Source organism: Halichoerus grypus, chromosome 9 (assembly GCF_964656455.1).
Source record: "Halichoerus grypus chromosome 9, mHalGry1.hap1.1, whole genome shotgun sequence".
In the NCBI taxonomy this organism is placed as follows: Eukaryota; Metazoa; Chordata; class Mammalia; order Carnivora; family Phocidae; genus Halichoerus; species Halichoerus grypus.
The window spans coordinates 22,441,358-22,458,166 of NC_135720.1; the positions used below are offsets into that span (position 1 = coordinate 22,441,358).

Here is a 16,809-nt window from a genome sequence, read left to right on the forward strand (position 1 = left end):
CTGGCATATATTAAGTGTTTACTGTATGCCATGTAACCCTTACAGTAACACTATGAAACAAATACTATCGTCTCAATTTCGCAGAAAAATAGGCTCTCAGAGATGTTAAGGTACTCGGGCAGTCACCCGAGTGACTCAGGTCAATGAGCCTGTTAGGCTTTGGACCCCAGCTTATCCCTAGAGGTCTTACTAAAGTCAACAGACTGCCTCTCCCATACGACCACCTCTCCTCTCTGTGTGCCTTCCCCTATGCTCTGTGGCCTCCTACCTAGGCTATAAATAGCTGCATTCTAATCTCTGGCCTTGGTAGGTCTCACAAGGGAGGAAACAGTGCATGGAATCTTGCAATGATTAAGAAAGAAGCCAAAATGAGTGGCTGCCCCTTTTCTAAGTTCTGAAGCACCAAAACCAGTATGAGACTCTCAGTTTGTTCTACATAAAATTAAATATCAATAATAATGGAAACCGTAACAATATATCTTTATGCTTTCAGATCTCCTGATATTTAAAATTATGCATTATTTTCTTCATTTCCGCTTTCATTTAGGTTTCTTGGGGGCCTTTTGCAAACACTGTCATTGTGATTATACAAATGCAATAAACCTAATTGAGGTTTGAAATCTCATATTGAGGACTTACACTCAAATGCAATTCTCTTGAGGTTTTTCTTCCTCAAATTTCACCCTGACCATGACATTAATATTTCCCATCAGGTTTGTTTGTTTTTTAAAAATCGCATCATGGTTTTAGTTAATAAAGAGAGTTTTAAAGGTGACAACCGGCGATTTGTTTTTAGCATATATTTAAGTTTATATGTTTGGGTCAATAAATATTATTATGCATGCTTTTTAAAATGAGAAATACACGCACTTTATGTACTAAACAGAAGATATATATATATATACACATATATGCTTGAGATTTTACATAACCATTAATTTTTTCTAGTTACATACACGTGAAACTATTGATGCTTTCAGCTGCCCAGCCAAAGACCACATTTTCTGTATAAAGGGGAAAAACTGAAAAATTAGATTTTCAAGAGCAAAGTAAATTTGAGAGTTGCTTCATTAACATGGAGATGTGATTTGAACTTGTTAAGTATTTGCTAATAAGAGAAAGGTACCCTTTATAGATATTCAGAAGGCTATTATTTTTACTCATCTACTCTGATAGTACAATGCATGTTCTAAGACAAGCTGGGGGTGGTAACCAAGGGCTTCATTTATCTGAAATTAGAAGTGTCCATAATGGGTTGGCAGGATTGTGGGCAGCATTGTGTGTTTCCCAGTTCTCTCTAATTAGCCATAGAAAAATGTGAAGAATAGCACCCACATTATCCAAATTCTCTGTAGGATTTGCTACCTTAAAAACTATTTTCCTTTTGTTATGTTCAATATGTGTAATCATGCTTTCAGAAAGCCCTCTGCTTTGGAATTCTTTCCTTGCTGACCTGCCACCCAGTTGCAAGCCGTATCCAGCAGCTACTACTTATTTATTGAAAGTTCTTTTGGGGAAAAGTTTTAAAAATTAATTAAAAGAATATATCATTCAGATATATATATATATATATTTTAATTTCCAGTGTCTGTCCCCTTTTTACAAATCACCTACTTGATAAAAGAATCTTCTTCTGGCTTCTGGTTGCTTCTATTACATCATCTCTTACTACTTTCTCCCCCCAGCTCTTCACCTCTCTTGTCTAGCCACACTGGCCTTTCAGTTCCTCGTGGCATGAACTGCTTCTTGGCTTAGGGATTTTATACTTTCAGTTCCCTCCTTCTGAGGCACCCTTTCTCTGCTCTTCCTCAGTCAGGTCACAGCCCAAATGTCAACTCTGCAGATACTGCTCCCCCCCCCCACAACTAATATTATTCCACCCTACATATTTACTGTCTACTAACTATCTTGTTTTATTCTTCATGTTATTTTTCATGATTTGAAGTGGTCATATTTGTTAATTTGATTACTATTTGTTCCTCAAGCAGAATGTGAACACTACAGAATCCACAGGCCTCATCTGCTTTGTTTACCCCTGTATCTCTAGTGACCAAAGGGTGCCCAGCACATAGGCACTTGATACGTTATTTTTGGAACAAAGACACAGATGATAGATAGATGGATAGATAGATAGATAGATAGATAGATAGATAGATAGATAGATAATAGATGTCTTTACTTCAGGGTAGAAGTTATAATATTGATTACCTCAGGGGTACATTAGTTGGGAAGAGGCACAAGGGAGCATTCTGGAAGGTTAAAAATATTCTCCATCTTGATCAGAATAATGATTCTGTGTACTTTTGGTATCTCCTTCCTTGCTGAGAACATTCTCCACTGGGTCTGGGATAACATCCTCTACTAACACATCTTCTCTTTAATGTAACCCTTTTAACTTACTACCTTATTTTACATAAAAATTTCTAGCTAAGGGCCTGAATCATTGCACAAGCTTGTGACAATTATTTGACTTTGTGTGTGTGTGTGTGTTTTCCCCTCTTAACTCATGGTTCAAAGCTATATAAAAGAGGGTCAAATCTATCAGAGATCTGACCAACAGAGTGAGAGTGGATCAAGTCTCTATTCTCAGGAATCCTAAAAGTTTAAGGATTAAGGTACCAATAAAAAACTTCATTGGCTAAATTCAAGAAAAATGCATTTGTTCCCCCAAAATGTTTTAAGGCTTGATAATGAGAAATAACTCTTCTCATTTCTGAGCATATAGTATATCAAATTTATGTGGCATAGGTTTAAGCTGAAATCTCTATCCCCTCATCCACCACAAGAACTTGGTAGGAATAGGAAGGTGCTTGATAAGCTTTCTCCCCTGTTCTTCCCCTTTCTGCTCTCCTCTCTTCCTATTCCTCCTTTTTTTCTCACCCTTGGTTGTCAGCAGTTCAAACTTTAGAATCTATGACTGTAAACTTCCCCCCCCCCCCCCCCGCCCCAACCCTGGGGGATGAGGAAGTGGAGGCCCAGAGAGGGGAGGCAAATCTCCTGCTGGCTTAAGGTCAGAGCCGGGACTTGTGCTCTGGGCCACCCACTCTGCTCTTGCCTAAGAAGCCTATGTCATCATGGCTCCCTCTCCACAGGCCCCGTCAGAGGCTTTCTCAGTGGGTACCAAAGACCTATCTTCCATTTTGCCTCTCACTTCATATTTCCACATCCTTTCCCCTTCCGTCTGTGTCCTCTTCCTAGACCTCTATTGTTCCCCCACAGCAACCCAGCCCAAACTTTAGGCCTCTCTGTCTCACCCCCCTCCACACCTCCCCATATCATCCCCATCCTATGCTTTGTCAAGATAAATCAGTTAGAGTCCTAAGCTAGCTGTTACTCCAGAAAAGCAATCTAATAAATTAATCTTTCATAAGAAGTTAATGACTTATTAAGGGCTTAGGATATTAAGAGTTCACTACTTATATTTGGCTTGTACTGGAAGATTTTCATCAATGCAAAGCCTTAACCCCACGCAGTGACTGTTAAGTGAGGAATTTCAATTATAACCTGTTTTGGAGTGGGGGTAGGTGATAGAAGAGATGCTCCGAAATTGTTAATGACACACCATAAGCCTACGTTCCCCTATTATCTAAGGGGGCAGGCCCTTCAGGCTTTACTTATCCTGGACAGTCTTATTCCTACTACTGACTATTTCCTAATTTGATTTTTTGTTCTCCAGTCTTCTGGTTTTTCTATCTTCCTTAGGATAAAGATCTTATGTGGGCAGCCCTTGAGTGCTCTCTAGAATGTAAGAAGCTAGTCTACTAGCAATTTAGACTACTGAAATGTGCAGAACCCTTCCATAAACTGTGGGCATGGCTAATCCTAAACTAAACCAGAAAATTATCAAAGTTCGTTTGCATTCTCTTCTTCCCCACCAACCTACCTCTCTCCCACCCTTCTCCCCACTGTGCATTCCTAATTCTGTGCCCCACAAACCTTTGTCCTCTCTCCATTTTTCTTATCCCTAGCCTTGGTTCATTCACTGGGGTCTTTTCTTTCTGAACATATGTTTACAGAGATGAGATCTGGTTAAAATAAAAGCCACAAGAATATCTTTGAAGAATAAAAAGGGCTAACTTGTCATAAGGGGTCACTTGAAACATGAGGAATGTGATAAAGTGCAGAGAAGGGGGTTCTCAGGCAGTCAGCTAGCTCCATTTCAATCTTAGGGGCAAAGTGTAAAGTAATGGTTCTCAAGATTTAATGAGAATATGAGTAACAGGTGGGGGGATGCTCTTTAGGAACCATGGAGTTTCCCAGGCCCTAACTGTGAGGATTCTAATTTTACAAATTTAGGGGGCAGCCCAGATTTTTACAAAAGCATTTCAAGAGATGTTAGGGATGCTTGGGTGGCTCAGTCAGTTAAGCACCTGCCTTTGGCTAGGGTCATGATCCCAGGGCTCTGGGGTCTAGTCCTGACTTGGGCTCCTTGCTCAGACGGGAGCCTGCTTCTCCCTCTACCTCTGCCTGCCGCTCCCCCTGTTTGTGCTCTATCTCTGTCTCTCTCTTTTTCTTTCTGTCTGACAAATAAATAAATAAATCAAATCTTTAAAAAAAGAGATGATGCTACCGGTTGTCTTTGGTCTTGGAAATATACCTAGAGAGACTCTGGAGTATGGGGTGACAAGTTGGTTACCAGTTGGCTGGAAGTCTATGAGTTCTGCCCATCCTATGAAAGCCAGGAGGATGAACACTTTATTCTTCAATCGTAACAGATGTCACCTTTGGTCTCAGTAAGTACAGCTCCAGCTGACTGGTCCTTAATTACCACCCCTGCCCTCCACTCCCCAACCAAAGGAAGACTGGTCTACATTAGAGGGTTTGGCTTGTATCCTATTAACAATTCAACAGACAGGCATATTTTTCCCTCAAAATTCTTTTCTTCAACTAATTTTTGGAGTCCTAAGTTTTCTTCACACCACACAAATCATGAAACTGCTTAATTCCTCTCCATATACCAAGTAAAGCAGGTGAGTAGAAAGTAGGAGAGCCATCAGAAAGGCAGTTCTAAACCATCATTCTTTACTAAGACCCAAGGCTATATTCCCTTTACTCATCAGAACTCTATCGCAGGTAACCCCTTTAGAGTCTTATTTATAGTACTATCAATTTATCTCAGGGAATGGCATGCTAGTTAATTCATTTTACACAGTTTTGTGGAGGGATTTATTGCAGTGACTTATATAGAATTTACAGCCATAAAGAGTTAGGCATGCCATCATGACCAATTCCCTAACTAAAAATAGAGAAACCAAGGCCAGAAACTTAAGGGATATAGTGGACACACCCTCCCCACAGTGACTCTTCTTTCTTTTGGGAACTGCTCTTTCCATGAGGACCACCCCCACCTCTAGGCCTAGGTATGACCAATCAGATCACTCAGCCACCCACGCCCAGTGATTGGACCAAGGGCAAGGACCTGACCAAGGCTGCTTTGCACTATCTGGGAAGAAGGTCATTTCCCACTGGGGTTGCTAAATTGGAAAAATGATAATCTGGGACTGCTGCCACCACCCTGCAGAATGTTTGTCTGAAGAGCAAAGTGAAGCAGAGGGATAGGAAAAGCTGAGAGAGGGAGAATGGACCAGGGTAAGATCATTTGAGCCCCAGGAACAGGCTGAGTTACAATTTTGTTCTTTACTTCTAGTTGTATGAGTCAGTGAAGTCCCTTTCACTCTTCTTTTATTTTTTATTAACATATAATGTATTGTTTGTTTCAGGGATACCAAGTCTGTGATTCATCAGTCTTACACAATACACAGCGCTCCCCACAACACATACCCTCCCGAATGTCCATCACCCAGCCACCCCATCCTTCCCACCCCCCACCCCTCCAGCAACCCTCAGTTTATTTCCTGAGATTAAGAGTCTCTTTTGATTTGTCATCCCTTTCACTCTTAAACTAGTTTGAGTTGAGGATTTAAACTTACAACTGATTAGTAACATGGACATGACTGGTTTTGAAGTTTTATATACAATGTCTCCCAGTACTCAGGTCTCCTACCTGGGTGTATCAGTCTCCACGCTCTGCAGCAGTAGGTCTTGAGTTTTAGAATGCCTAAGCATAAACGGCATTATATGCTAAAAATGCAGATTACTAGGCCCACAAAGATTCAAATTTGGTGGGACTGGGTGGCAAAGGCCATAAACCTGTCCCCTTATCAAGCTTTTTCCTGAGTGAGACAAGTCCCGAGTGGCTTACGAGGCTGTTCTGTCCATTGGCTGTCACCTTCTGGTCCAGTCACACTGTTTCCCTTGAGGTCTACAAACATGCCAGACTTGCTCTGGTCTTAGAGCTTTATCTTAGCTGTTCCTTCTATGTGAAAGGCTCTTTACTCCAGCTAGATCTACTGCTAAAGCGTTCTCTTTAATTATTGTCAGAAATGTCACTTTTGAGAAGTGACTTGTCTATTCTGATCTCCCTATTGAATACAGCAACACAACACCCCTCACCCCACCCATATCCCTTACCCTATTTTATATTTTCCCCGTAACTCTTTTTACATTCCATAGTTCTAGACCCTTTATTTCTTGATTATTTTCTATCCTCTTCCTCCTCCGTCTCCCCTCCCCCGGGCTAGACTGCAAGCTTCAGGAAAATGGGGATCTTTGATTTGTTCACAGATGTATCCTAAGTATCTTCAGCACACGGTAGGCAAGAAAGAAAGACTTTTTGAATGAAAGTGCTTTCAGTCCAAGGTGATTTCTGACTCTGAAAAAATGCGATACTGCCATGTGGACATTAATTATTTTATTTTCTTAATACCTCTTAATCCAGATCACCAGATTTTCTTTTCCTTTGAAATGGAGAAGCAGTAAGAAAAGTAATGAAAAGAAAGTTCTTACCTCACTGCTGATGCTGCATATGGGTGCCCAAGCTGAGTCAGCTAAGCCCCACGGAGCCTCACTTTCCTTAGAGCCTCCTAGGGCTGAGTGCACGGTTTACCATTGCTGGTTTTGTCTCTGGAGGTTTTCTGGGAAGAGGAGTTTTTCTGTTACTATATTGCACTTCTTTATAAGCAACTGGACAGACATGTTGCTGCATTAGCAGCTGGAGACAGGGATGCATTTACTTCAACACAGTGATTTTTCCCAAGCAGAAGGGATGGTAACTAGTTTACACATATTCCCACATTCTGTTTCAACTCAATTCAGGCTACCTTCTTTAGAAGTTTGATGATTTTGGAACAAGGTAGTAAGAATCCAAGTTTGACTAAACAGTGCCTTTAGGGATCCTCTTTGGTGGTGGGATCAGGTCATCAAAACTGATGTATATTTGCTTTTTTTAAAAAAAATTATTTTAACTGCCCAATTAGCTGAATGCCTTAATATTCACATTATGGCACTTAATCAAATCTCATCTTTTAAAGAGGCATTTAAGATTTCAACTAACATTCATTCTAGTGAAGCAAAACGCTGCTTGCTATCCTTGCTCAGTTTCTGGGAGTTTGGGTAGCTGCTATTGTGTGTGCTGAAGGGAAACTGGATTCTTAAAGAAACTGCTTAATCTTCTCTATGAAGCAATTAAATAAAATGGGCTCTGGGCGCATGTAGCAGGTGGGTTTGGAAGTGAAAAAACATTTCAAAAATCATGTTCTGCGTTTCAAATGGATGTTTAAAAAAGCAATGGCATACATTTAAGAGAGAACGATGATGGGAGAGTTTTTATTAAGTGCTTCAAGTTAAGTGAAGAAAGGCTGAAAATTCAAGAACTTATACAATGAAAGGAGAAGCCGCTTTAGTGGAAGTAGGCCCTGAATTTAAATGAGATCAACCTAAAAGGACACAGTGAAATTTATTCCAAATCATTCAGATTTTTCTCCTTTGAAGAAAATATCGATAAAAAAGGTATCGCCGCTTTATTTTGCAGAGTCGTCCTTCACGGCAATGTCGCCATTGCACCGGGACCTCAGAAATACACTGATTATAGGTCGAAAGGAAAAACAAAACAAACCAAAACCGAAACCAGCAGTGCAACTGTCGAAGTCATTAAGGGGGCTGTCCTCCCATTTAATGTATTCGTTTCTAATGAAAAGGGAAGAGAATATTTGATACGTCCTGACATTTGGTCCCTTTCCGCGAAATCTGAAACTTGAGACGCAAAACATTCCGCAGTTGTCGGTGAAATACCTGTCTTAAAAGCAGAACCACAGTGAATGTCTCTGGCCCGGAATTCCAGAGACTAATTTCCACCCCTCCCACGGAGTCACCTGCTCAGGGGGAACCCCGGCCAGAAATCCGGGTCGCGCCAGGTCAAATCTTGCGCGTCTCTTGTTTACTCCGCCCGGGGCAGGGCGGCGGCGCGGCCGGGAGGGGGTGGGGGGGGGTTGGAGGGTGGGGAGGCCGCCCGGGCCCGAGGTGCCCGCGGCACTGGGCTCCGCTAGGCTCTGCGCTCCTGCTAGGGCGCCCGGGAGGGGCGGTGCGCGGTCCCCGCCGGGCGGGGGGACCACCCGCAGGAAGCGCTCCGGGCGCCCGCCTGGCCCTGAAGCCACTCGCCGAGGCCTCCGGGGAACCTCCCCCGAGGGTGCACACGAGTCCACACACGCAGGAGGGAGGCTGAAGGGAGCCCCGGTGTCCTCCGGGTGTCGCCGGGTCGGGGAGGAAGCCCAGAGCCCCGGTCCCCACTCGCCTGGGATTCCCCGGTCCCCGGGCCCCGCTCTCCCCGCGCGGGCTGCGATTTCACTCGCGTCTCTTCCGAGGCGAGGGAAGCGTGCCGGCTGGAGGCAGCCGCTAGCCCCGGGTCCCGGCGCGGCCCACCAGGAAACCGGCAGCTGTTCCCCGCGCCGTTGCCCAAGCCAATTTGAATACCCCCGCGAGGGCGGGCCGCGTGCCCGGAGCTGGGTGCGCCCAGGGCGCCCTGGCGTGTGACCCCAGGGAAGGCAATTGGGGCATTTCAAACGCGTGAAAAGTTCGTGCTTCCGCAGGGGCACGGAAAGTGCTAGTAAAAAGCTTTGCAAAGCTCCAGAAATGCGGCCAGGAGCTAGTCTGATTTTTTTTTTTTTTTTTTTTGACCCTAACATAACCGTGGGGGGGGGGGCGAGGAAGAAGAAAGAGATCAGAGGTACACGGACAAAATCATAATGACAATACTAATTATTATATAATTCCGTTTGTCATCAAGACAGGGAAGATTAGATTATATGGGGAAATGGGGAAGTTGGGCGGGGGGGGGGGGAGGTTTCCACGTCCATAAAGGAAATTCTCAGGCTCCTAGAGACGCCCAAGTTTTTTTGCATGACAAGTAGAGACCGGCTCTCGGGGGAGTTCCCCGATCCGAGCGAGCGGGAGCGCGGCCGTGGTCTTCCCGCCCCGAGCGGCCGCAACGGGGCCGGGCCCTGCCCTCCCGGCCGCCTCCCTCCCCCGCCGCCCCGCGCGCCGCGCATCCCTCTCTCGCTCGCCGGCTCCAGACTGGTTTTTCTGGTTCAGCCTCCCTCCCTGGGACGCGCTGGGGGATCCGATGACGTCGCTGGCTGAGTCTCTCCCTCTTCCTCCCTCCCTCCGCCTCTCCCCCCGCCCGCCCTCGCCGCGCACTCCTCCTAGTAACTTCTGTTCGGGGAGGCGCTGCCAGGAATAACCCGGTGCGTCCACAGCCCGGGAGGGGAGGCGGCCGCTGCGGCTCCCGCACGCAGACTGCTTGCGGCCCGGGCCTCGCGCTCCCTCGCGAGCCCCGCGGCCCCTGCCCCGGGCCCATCTCCGTATAGTGTCAGAAAAATAAATAAAGGAAAGAGGAGCCTGGGCAGGCGGTCGGGATCTCTTCCCTCCCTCCGCGCCCGCCCTCCCTCTGTCCTTAAGGAAATGCTACCAGACACCCCCCACCAGACACGCTCAGCCTTGGCGAGGAGCGGCCGCCGCGGCAGCGAGAACAAGGGCACCAGGGGGGTTTCCTCCTCCCCCTCCTCCTCTCCCTCCTCTTCCTCCTTCTCCTCTCCGTCCTCCTCCTCCTCCTTCTCAGCGGTGACTTTCCAGGTGAGCGGCCGCCGCTGCTGCGAGGATCCCTCCTGCCCGCTCGGGCTCGGGCCGCCGCGTCGCGCCCTCCTCCCGCCCCTGTCACCCGGCGGCGGCCGGGAGCTGACAGCCGCCCGAGGGGCTTGCGGCCCGGAGGCGGGCAGCCGGCGGGAGGCGGGCTGGAGGTGAGAGGGTGGAGAGGAGGCGAGCGGGGCGCCGAGTGCTGTCTCTCCCCGCCGGAGGAGGGTGTCCACAAAAACATCTTCGGGGACTGTGGCACAAGTCTTTGCCAAGTTGAGTCTTGGACCTTGAGGCTCTCCGGAGCCTGGAGCAACTTGGAAGGTCTCCTGGCTGGTTAACAATATTCCTACACGTCTGGACTTTGGGGTGCTGGGTGCAGCCTTAGGGTGCGTGGAGGGCGGACCGACCATTTGGGAGAGCAGAGCGGCGGGAATCTAGGTTCCTCGGCTCGGTAAGTGGCCTAGGCGCCGTGTTTTTCCTGCCTCCTTTAGCATTGGGAGCTTGTTTCACTTTATACCGAAATCGCCTCCGCCGGACTCGGTCGCCTCTTGCGGCACGCGCCCCCGGCCCCTTCCCAGTTTCGCGAGGGTGAGGGTCGGAGGGGGCGGGGATGGGGGAGACCTCGCCAGGGGGGTCCGGTGAGTCGGGAAATGCGGGGAATACCCTGGCCGAGGATCTATGCAGATGAGGGGAGGCTGCTTTGCGTAATGTCCTGGGGGGAGGGGGCCGCGCGGGAGCGCTGGAGGCAGGAATGTGCCTGGTTACTAATGAGGGACGTGCACCGGCGCGCACCGCCCGGCCACCGCTGCGGCTGCCGCGGCCGCTGGCCGCCCGTCGTCAGGTAGCGGGGGAGGGGGCGGCGGGCGTGCGGCGCGGGCCGGGGGCGGGAGGGCGGGCGGCGCGGGGGCCGGGCCGCCGGCCTGTGGCCGAGCGAGCGCGGCGAAGGCGCTAGCTGTTGGCATTTCAGTGATTCCTTTCTCCTCCCAAGCGAGGAAGGAAGGAAGGAAGGAGAGAAGGAAGGAAGCGAGGAAGGAGGGGACTGTCTCGATGGAAGGTTCAGGCGGAGGCGCCCTCGCCTTGCGGGTGCACCGGCCGCAGCGCGGCTCCCGGCGCGTCGGGCCGGCCGGGGGCGCGTGGAGACGGGTGGGGGCGGTTTGCATGCGTGTTCGTCTGTGCGTCTGCCCGGGGACCGGGAAGGGACATGTGTGTTTGGGCTCTGCACTGTGGGGAGCTGGGTCTGCGCCTTTATGTCTGTTCCCTGAAGTGGGTGGAACGTTGGCCCGTTCCGGGAATGTTCCATGACGTGGTGCAGCCACAGGAAGGGGGTTAACGAGGGGCTCTCTGCCGCTGCGGCTCTATCAAAGCAGATGTGCGGCTGCCGCTCTCACCTCCCTTCACCCCTCCCCCCGCCGTTCCATTCTGTGCGTCTGGTGGTGGTAGGGGTGAGACAGGAAAACGCTGCTCTGTGTGTGGGTGTGTGTGTGGGGGGGTGGGGGTGGGGGTGATGTATGTGTGGTGTCTGTCGTATTTGCTGGGGGAGACTCCAGATCAGCCCTGCCACCCCAGCTGTTATCACAGATCGGTGCGCTTTTATACGCATGTGCCTCTCGCGTTCTGTCCCTCTTACATAACACATCCAGTGCAGCAGAGGACACGAGAAAATGCGACCCCAACCCTCCAAGCCCAAACTGGGTGAGGGGATAGAAGGTCAGGAAGTGTCCCTTGGTGTTGTCCTTCAGGGACGTGGCTTCCAGTGGAAAAAGGGAGGAGGGGAAAGAGGGTTTTCTTCAAGTGGCTCCTCTCATCTCTGACTTGAAAGCATCTAACTGAAAAGGACTGCAGGAACTAGTCTTCTCTAATGGGAAAGCTTTTACAGGCTTCGCCGAGGGAAAGTGGGTACTTTAACCTCGGGAGTGCAGAAAAGACAGAGGGTCCTTAATAGACACTTAGAGGAGCCGAGCAATAGTATGTGTGGGGTAGGGGTCAGTGGGGATGGCTTTGAGGGGACCGGAGGAATAACCTGATAATAGGTTTCGCTGGAGGCCTTAGGACACCTGTAATGGCTTAGAATTCTCACAGGAAGCAGTGTGTGCAACTGACATTGCAAAAGCCTTATTCTCTGCACAGTTTCTTAGGCCTAAAATGAACATAAAAAGGCTTGTTTCCGGTACTTTCATTATAATGGAAAATTTGAACCGATTGTTCTCCTTCCTTTTTTTGCCATTTTAAAAATAACACAATTTACCTCCAAATAAATATTGGTACTCTCTCCCACCCCAAAAGGCTAGACCTTGGTAATTCACAAGAGAACTGTGTTTTTCTAGCATACTCAGAGCTCTAGTCAAGGGCTATTGATTTTTCTCTTCAGTACAGTTGTTTCTTTTGTAGTGCATAATCAAGCCCAGAAATTACTTGAAATATTAATAAGATCCATTTTAATTAAATTTGCAATGATCTGTCCTCCTAGAAAACGGCCATTTAACTTTATTAGAAACATTTCCTCCAGTGATATAGTAATGTTTGGTGATATTTGTCCTTGAGCAAACCAAGTTAATTTAAATATTTGCATATATATGTGCATATATATATTACATTTATTTTATGTATATGACATATATATTAGTATTTACAGATGTCTTGTGCTTTTCACCTTATTAGAGTGCCAAAACAAGATTTTAACCAAATAGATTGTGTAATGAGTAGATTTGGTTTGATTTTTAAGATATAGGCCAAATGGTTTATCAAGACAGAAATGCCTTCTACGTGCTATCACTTTCATTATTAAGACAAAATTCTTGCGGAACACTGAGAAATCATGTTACCAGATGAGAACTGTGCATTTTTATTTTGAGGCAAAAGGGATTTACCAACATTCACTTAATGATAGTATGCTTCAAGTGTCATAATCCTTTTTGACCACTAGGTTTGAAATATGCAGCATCTTTCTTATGTACAGAAAAATGACAATGGTGAATCTTTTGAAAATTGTCTGAGTTTCTTGCATTGAACATAGGTCAGGTATAAAACAAAATTCATTTGTTGGCATCTATATTTCTTGTTACAGTGATTGTATTTTATGAGGTTGGCTTTTTTAGAGACTGCTTATGTTTATATGAGTGTTTATGATTAAATTGATGTGAAATTGATTTGGGGACAATTTTGGGAGTGGTAGCATGTTAATGATATTACAGATTTAAAATTTAACTGATTTTTAACTTTTAGATCCTTGTGGAGGTCTTTGGAAAAATACCATTGAAGTAGATAAAAAAAATTCTATATTTCTATTACACATGGGATGTAAAAGTGGATTTACGATATGTGCATTATCACAGAATGAAATCCTGTTATTTGACTACATTGAAAGATTAGCCAGCGGAATCTTTTGATTGATTAGGCTCCTTTTACATGAGATGTGTTTTCAGACATTCTTGTTACTATGAAAACAAAACAGAGACAACATGTATGCAGGCGTTCCTTGTGGAATAATGGTACATGTGTCTGCTTGAGCTTTTGGCACTTTGTCATTATTCAGAAAACCAGGTTGAATATTTCATGTTGATTCAATTTAAAATGAAGAATTTTTTTTTAAGAATTTGCCTATTTTGATTTTTAAAGCAGGGCTTACTTATTTCAACAGAAGCAACAACAAATAACAGTCTATTTGTGTTGGTGTTAGATTTTTTAGTTATCAGTAATTAGCTGAGGTTAATCTGAAAGCTTCAACATAGCAAAATAGTTTTTAAAATAGTTTAAAAAAATAGTTTTAAAGACATATAGAAAATGTTATTTGGCAAGAGTGAAAGGCATACCCCATTAGGGTGTGGAATAATTTAATTCCTGATATAATAACTACTATAATAAAAGAAAGGTGGTTAAGATCATCAACTGGATGGATGGTCTGGCATCAAACAGGTTGCTACTCACCTAAGTCTGTTAAAAAACAAGCGCTGTTTTCAAATTTTGGTTCCTAGTCAGCCTCAGCAGGCTCTATATTGGTCTATGCAACAGTCCTGTAGGTGGAGAAATGGTTCACAATTTATACCTCCACCTAAAAATTCCAATGCTATGCTTCTAGTTAATGAATTTATATATGAACTCATCATGAATCCATATTTTGGCTAAGACGTGGTGTGTAAGGATTGCAACTTTTAAAGTGATATTATAAAAAGGAACAGAGGAAGTTTACCATCTCAACTCAGTGGACTTCAGGCTTTATAAGGAACTTCACACTATCAGCGTGTGTGGGTTTGCTGTGAACACATAGGCAGAGACTTCATTAATCTTGAGTAAAACTTCAGTGAATGTTCCAGTGAGGCTTCTCAATGCTTGAAGCTGTGGATGAACACAGAAGATGGAGAGAAAATGGGAAATCTTTATGAAAATAAGATTGTGCTTGTTTGAAGGAAATTGTACAAGTGAAATAATTTTCTATTGGTTCTTGGTATTTGATCACAATAAAAAAAAAAGCATTGCTTTCTATATGCTATTTATGGCAATGCTAACAAAAAGGAAGTTGTAAATCAGTATTTGTAGCTGTGAGATGGCTCTAAGTAATTTGGAAAAATATTTGAGCACTTTACCTGTGATTTTGACACAGCCAGTCTTCACGTACAAGAGGGTAACATAGCCTACTTGGTCTGTGCAGTCTTTGGTTGCTCTGACGTGGATCATGGCTACTAGCATTAAGATAGACATAGGGCTACACTGTCTTCAAGACTGAATTTAGAATAGAATCAGAACTGTTTGATAATTTGTGTTACTATTTTTTTGAGCCAAATATGTGCTAATCTTAACATATATTATCTGTCCTTTGAGGTATTAATTATGGCATTTGATCTATTCTACAAGTATCCATAACTTTAGATTTCCTATCAGCTTATTTGAAGAAAGTGTTTTGGAGAGAAGAGATGAAAATGATGTTTGTATGCCTGAATACAGTTCTGGCAGAGAGCAGGTGGTGTTTGACCTACCACTTCTGGGTCAAGAGGTGACTGGATGTAAGGTCAGGAAGTACTCAGGGCCAGGCAGCATTTTTGACTTGTCATTCACATATCATCTTAGCCATTTCTTCAGAGTACTCTGACATGTGACCCAGTCATCATTTATCAATTCAACTTATTCATCCATTCGTTCAACAAGTATTTACTATGGATCAGGCCTTGTGCTAGACACCCAGGATATAATGATGATCTAGACCAGAAAAAGAGCCTGTAATCTAGTGGAGTTGAAAGATATAGGGCATGAGGTGAACCAATATAAGTAAAGCCACATTATGAGTGCTCTGGAAGAAACATGAAGGAGTGTACAATAAGGGATCTATCACCCCTGTCTGAGGAGGTGATACTTGAGCTGAGACTGAAGCATGAGTTATGGTCAAGTAGAAAGAGGTGGGTGGGGAGAAAAAGAGTATTGTACAAAGAGGGAATAATGCAAATGCCTTGAGATTGGGGGATGTACAGTGTTTTGAGTAGCTGAAAGCGAGCCAGTAGGGCTGGAGGGCACATAACAAGAGAGATGAGGCAAGGTGTGGCCAGCCCATGTGGTTAGGACCACATGAATGATTATGTAACCTGGTATAAGTAGGCACTGTCCTTGGAGAATCAGGACATATGATGACCCTACTATTGGCTATGTTAGAGGTTGATCATTGGAGAGGGAATCTGGGGGGCAGGGGGAGTTTTGGGTAGAAGTTGGAAGAGGCTTATCTATAGCAGGAATCTCTTCACAGTACTTTGACATCAATGGTACTTGAACCCGGGAGGTTTGTTATGATTCCATGCACTGACTTCAGTTTGAGGGGTTTAGTTGGAGGCTAGCTATTGTTATTTGCAGATAATTTTTTAAAATAATAAATAATTTGAACCAAAAAATACTTATTTGAGGCTCAAGTTAACTAAATTGGTCAACATCATTGATGCAATTAATGAATAACTACCAATTCCGAAGTCTTTATAAGGTCACTGTTTGAAGAACCAATTAATCTTTAGAACCCTGCACGAGCTGGATCTATATGTTTCTAAACAGCTAGTGAAACATTCAGTTCCCCAGATAATTTCTCTACATGACTGCAAATACCAGGACCTTTGGAAAACTTTAGATCTTATTTTTTCCTTTCTGTAGGATTAAGGGTCGGTGTAACACAAAAGAGTAGGAAAAAAAAGTAGAAAGTAACATTTCTTTATATAATCTTGGACTCATACTCCATTTTGTCAACTATTATCATTTAATTAATTTGCTCCCTGTTTTAAAATTTGTATAATGTAGAAAATTGAATTTAGGTGGCAAAAAGTCAGCATATGTAGAAGTCTCAAGCTTGGGCTCTGGAGTCAGACGGGGTCAGAATGAGTAATTGAGAGATAAGAGGATGATGATCCCTGGCTTAAGAACTTTTACAATCTAGAGAAGACATGGCTTGTTAAATAAACTTTCTTAAAACTTACCAGTGGAAGTAGAGGAAAATGGAGGCATTTTTTTTTTTTTTTCCAACTGGAAATATTAGAGGGTCTTTATGGGAAGAAGTAAGTTTTGATTGGTGGCCTTGAAGGTTGAAGTGAATTTCAATAAATCCTCCTGAGAAGGAAGGGTGAGGCACAGTGAATTTGATCTGGGGTGGTGGGGCATAGTTGTGCCAAGGGAGAAGAGGAGTATGGTGAATCTGGAAAGGTATGTTGGCTCCAGATCAGGTGGGGGGTGAAGCCCTCCTGAGAAGGCTGGTTTTCACTTAAGGTTTTTGAGCAGAGGAGTGATGCCTTATATAATGCGTGTGTGTTCAGAAAGATGATAAAAATTTATGGGCATGGTATCTTGGTGGCAAGGAGACCATTAAATTGGTATAATGCCCCA

General features: G+C 44.8%; 1 protein-coding gene and 1 long non-coding RNA gene across 12 annotated transcripts in view; one reads left to right on the forward strand and one right to left on the reverse strand.

Moving 5' to 3' along the window:
• The window catches only part of LOC118544763 (uncharacterized), a 61,763-nt gene extending 52,609 nt beyond the window's left edge, over nucleotides 1-9,154 (reverse strand). For all 5 annotated transcript variants that reach the window (XR_013441066.1, XR_013441067.1, XR_013441068.1 and 2 more), the window contains exons 1-2: nucleotides 8,630-9,154; nucleotides 6,847-6,974 (exon numbers count right to left, since the gene is read on the reverse strand). This is a non-coding gene — a long non-coding RNA (uncharacterized LOC118544763). The remainder of the gene's footprint in view (nucleotides 1-6,846; nucleotides 6,975-8,629) is intronic.
• A 398-nt stretch (nucleotides 9,155-9,552) lies between these two features.
• HIVEP2 (HIVEP zinc finger 2) overlaps nucleotides 9,553-16,809 on the forward strand; it is a 196,998-nt gene continuing 189,741 nt past the window's right edge. For 2 of the 7 annotated variants that reach the window (XM_078054646.1, XM_078054649.1), the window contains exon 1: nucleotides 9,553-9,966. The gene's annotated coding sequence lies outside the window, so the exon portion shown is untranslated. Of the gene's footprint in view, nucleotides 9,967-10,092; nucleotides 10,418-10,736; nucleotides 10,808-10,909; nucleotides 11,110-16,809 lie in introns of those variants that run through there. The other 5 variants (XM_036106673.2, XM_036106675.2, XM_078054647.1 and 2 more) reach the window with 3 other exon arrangements.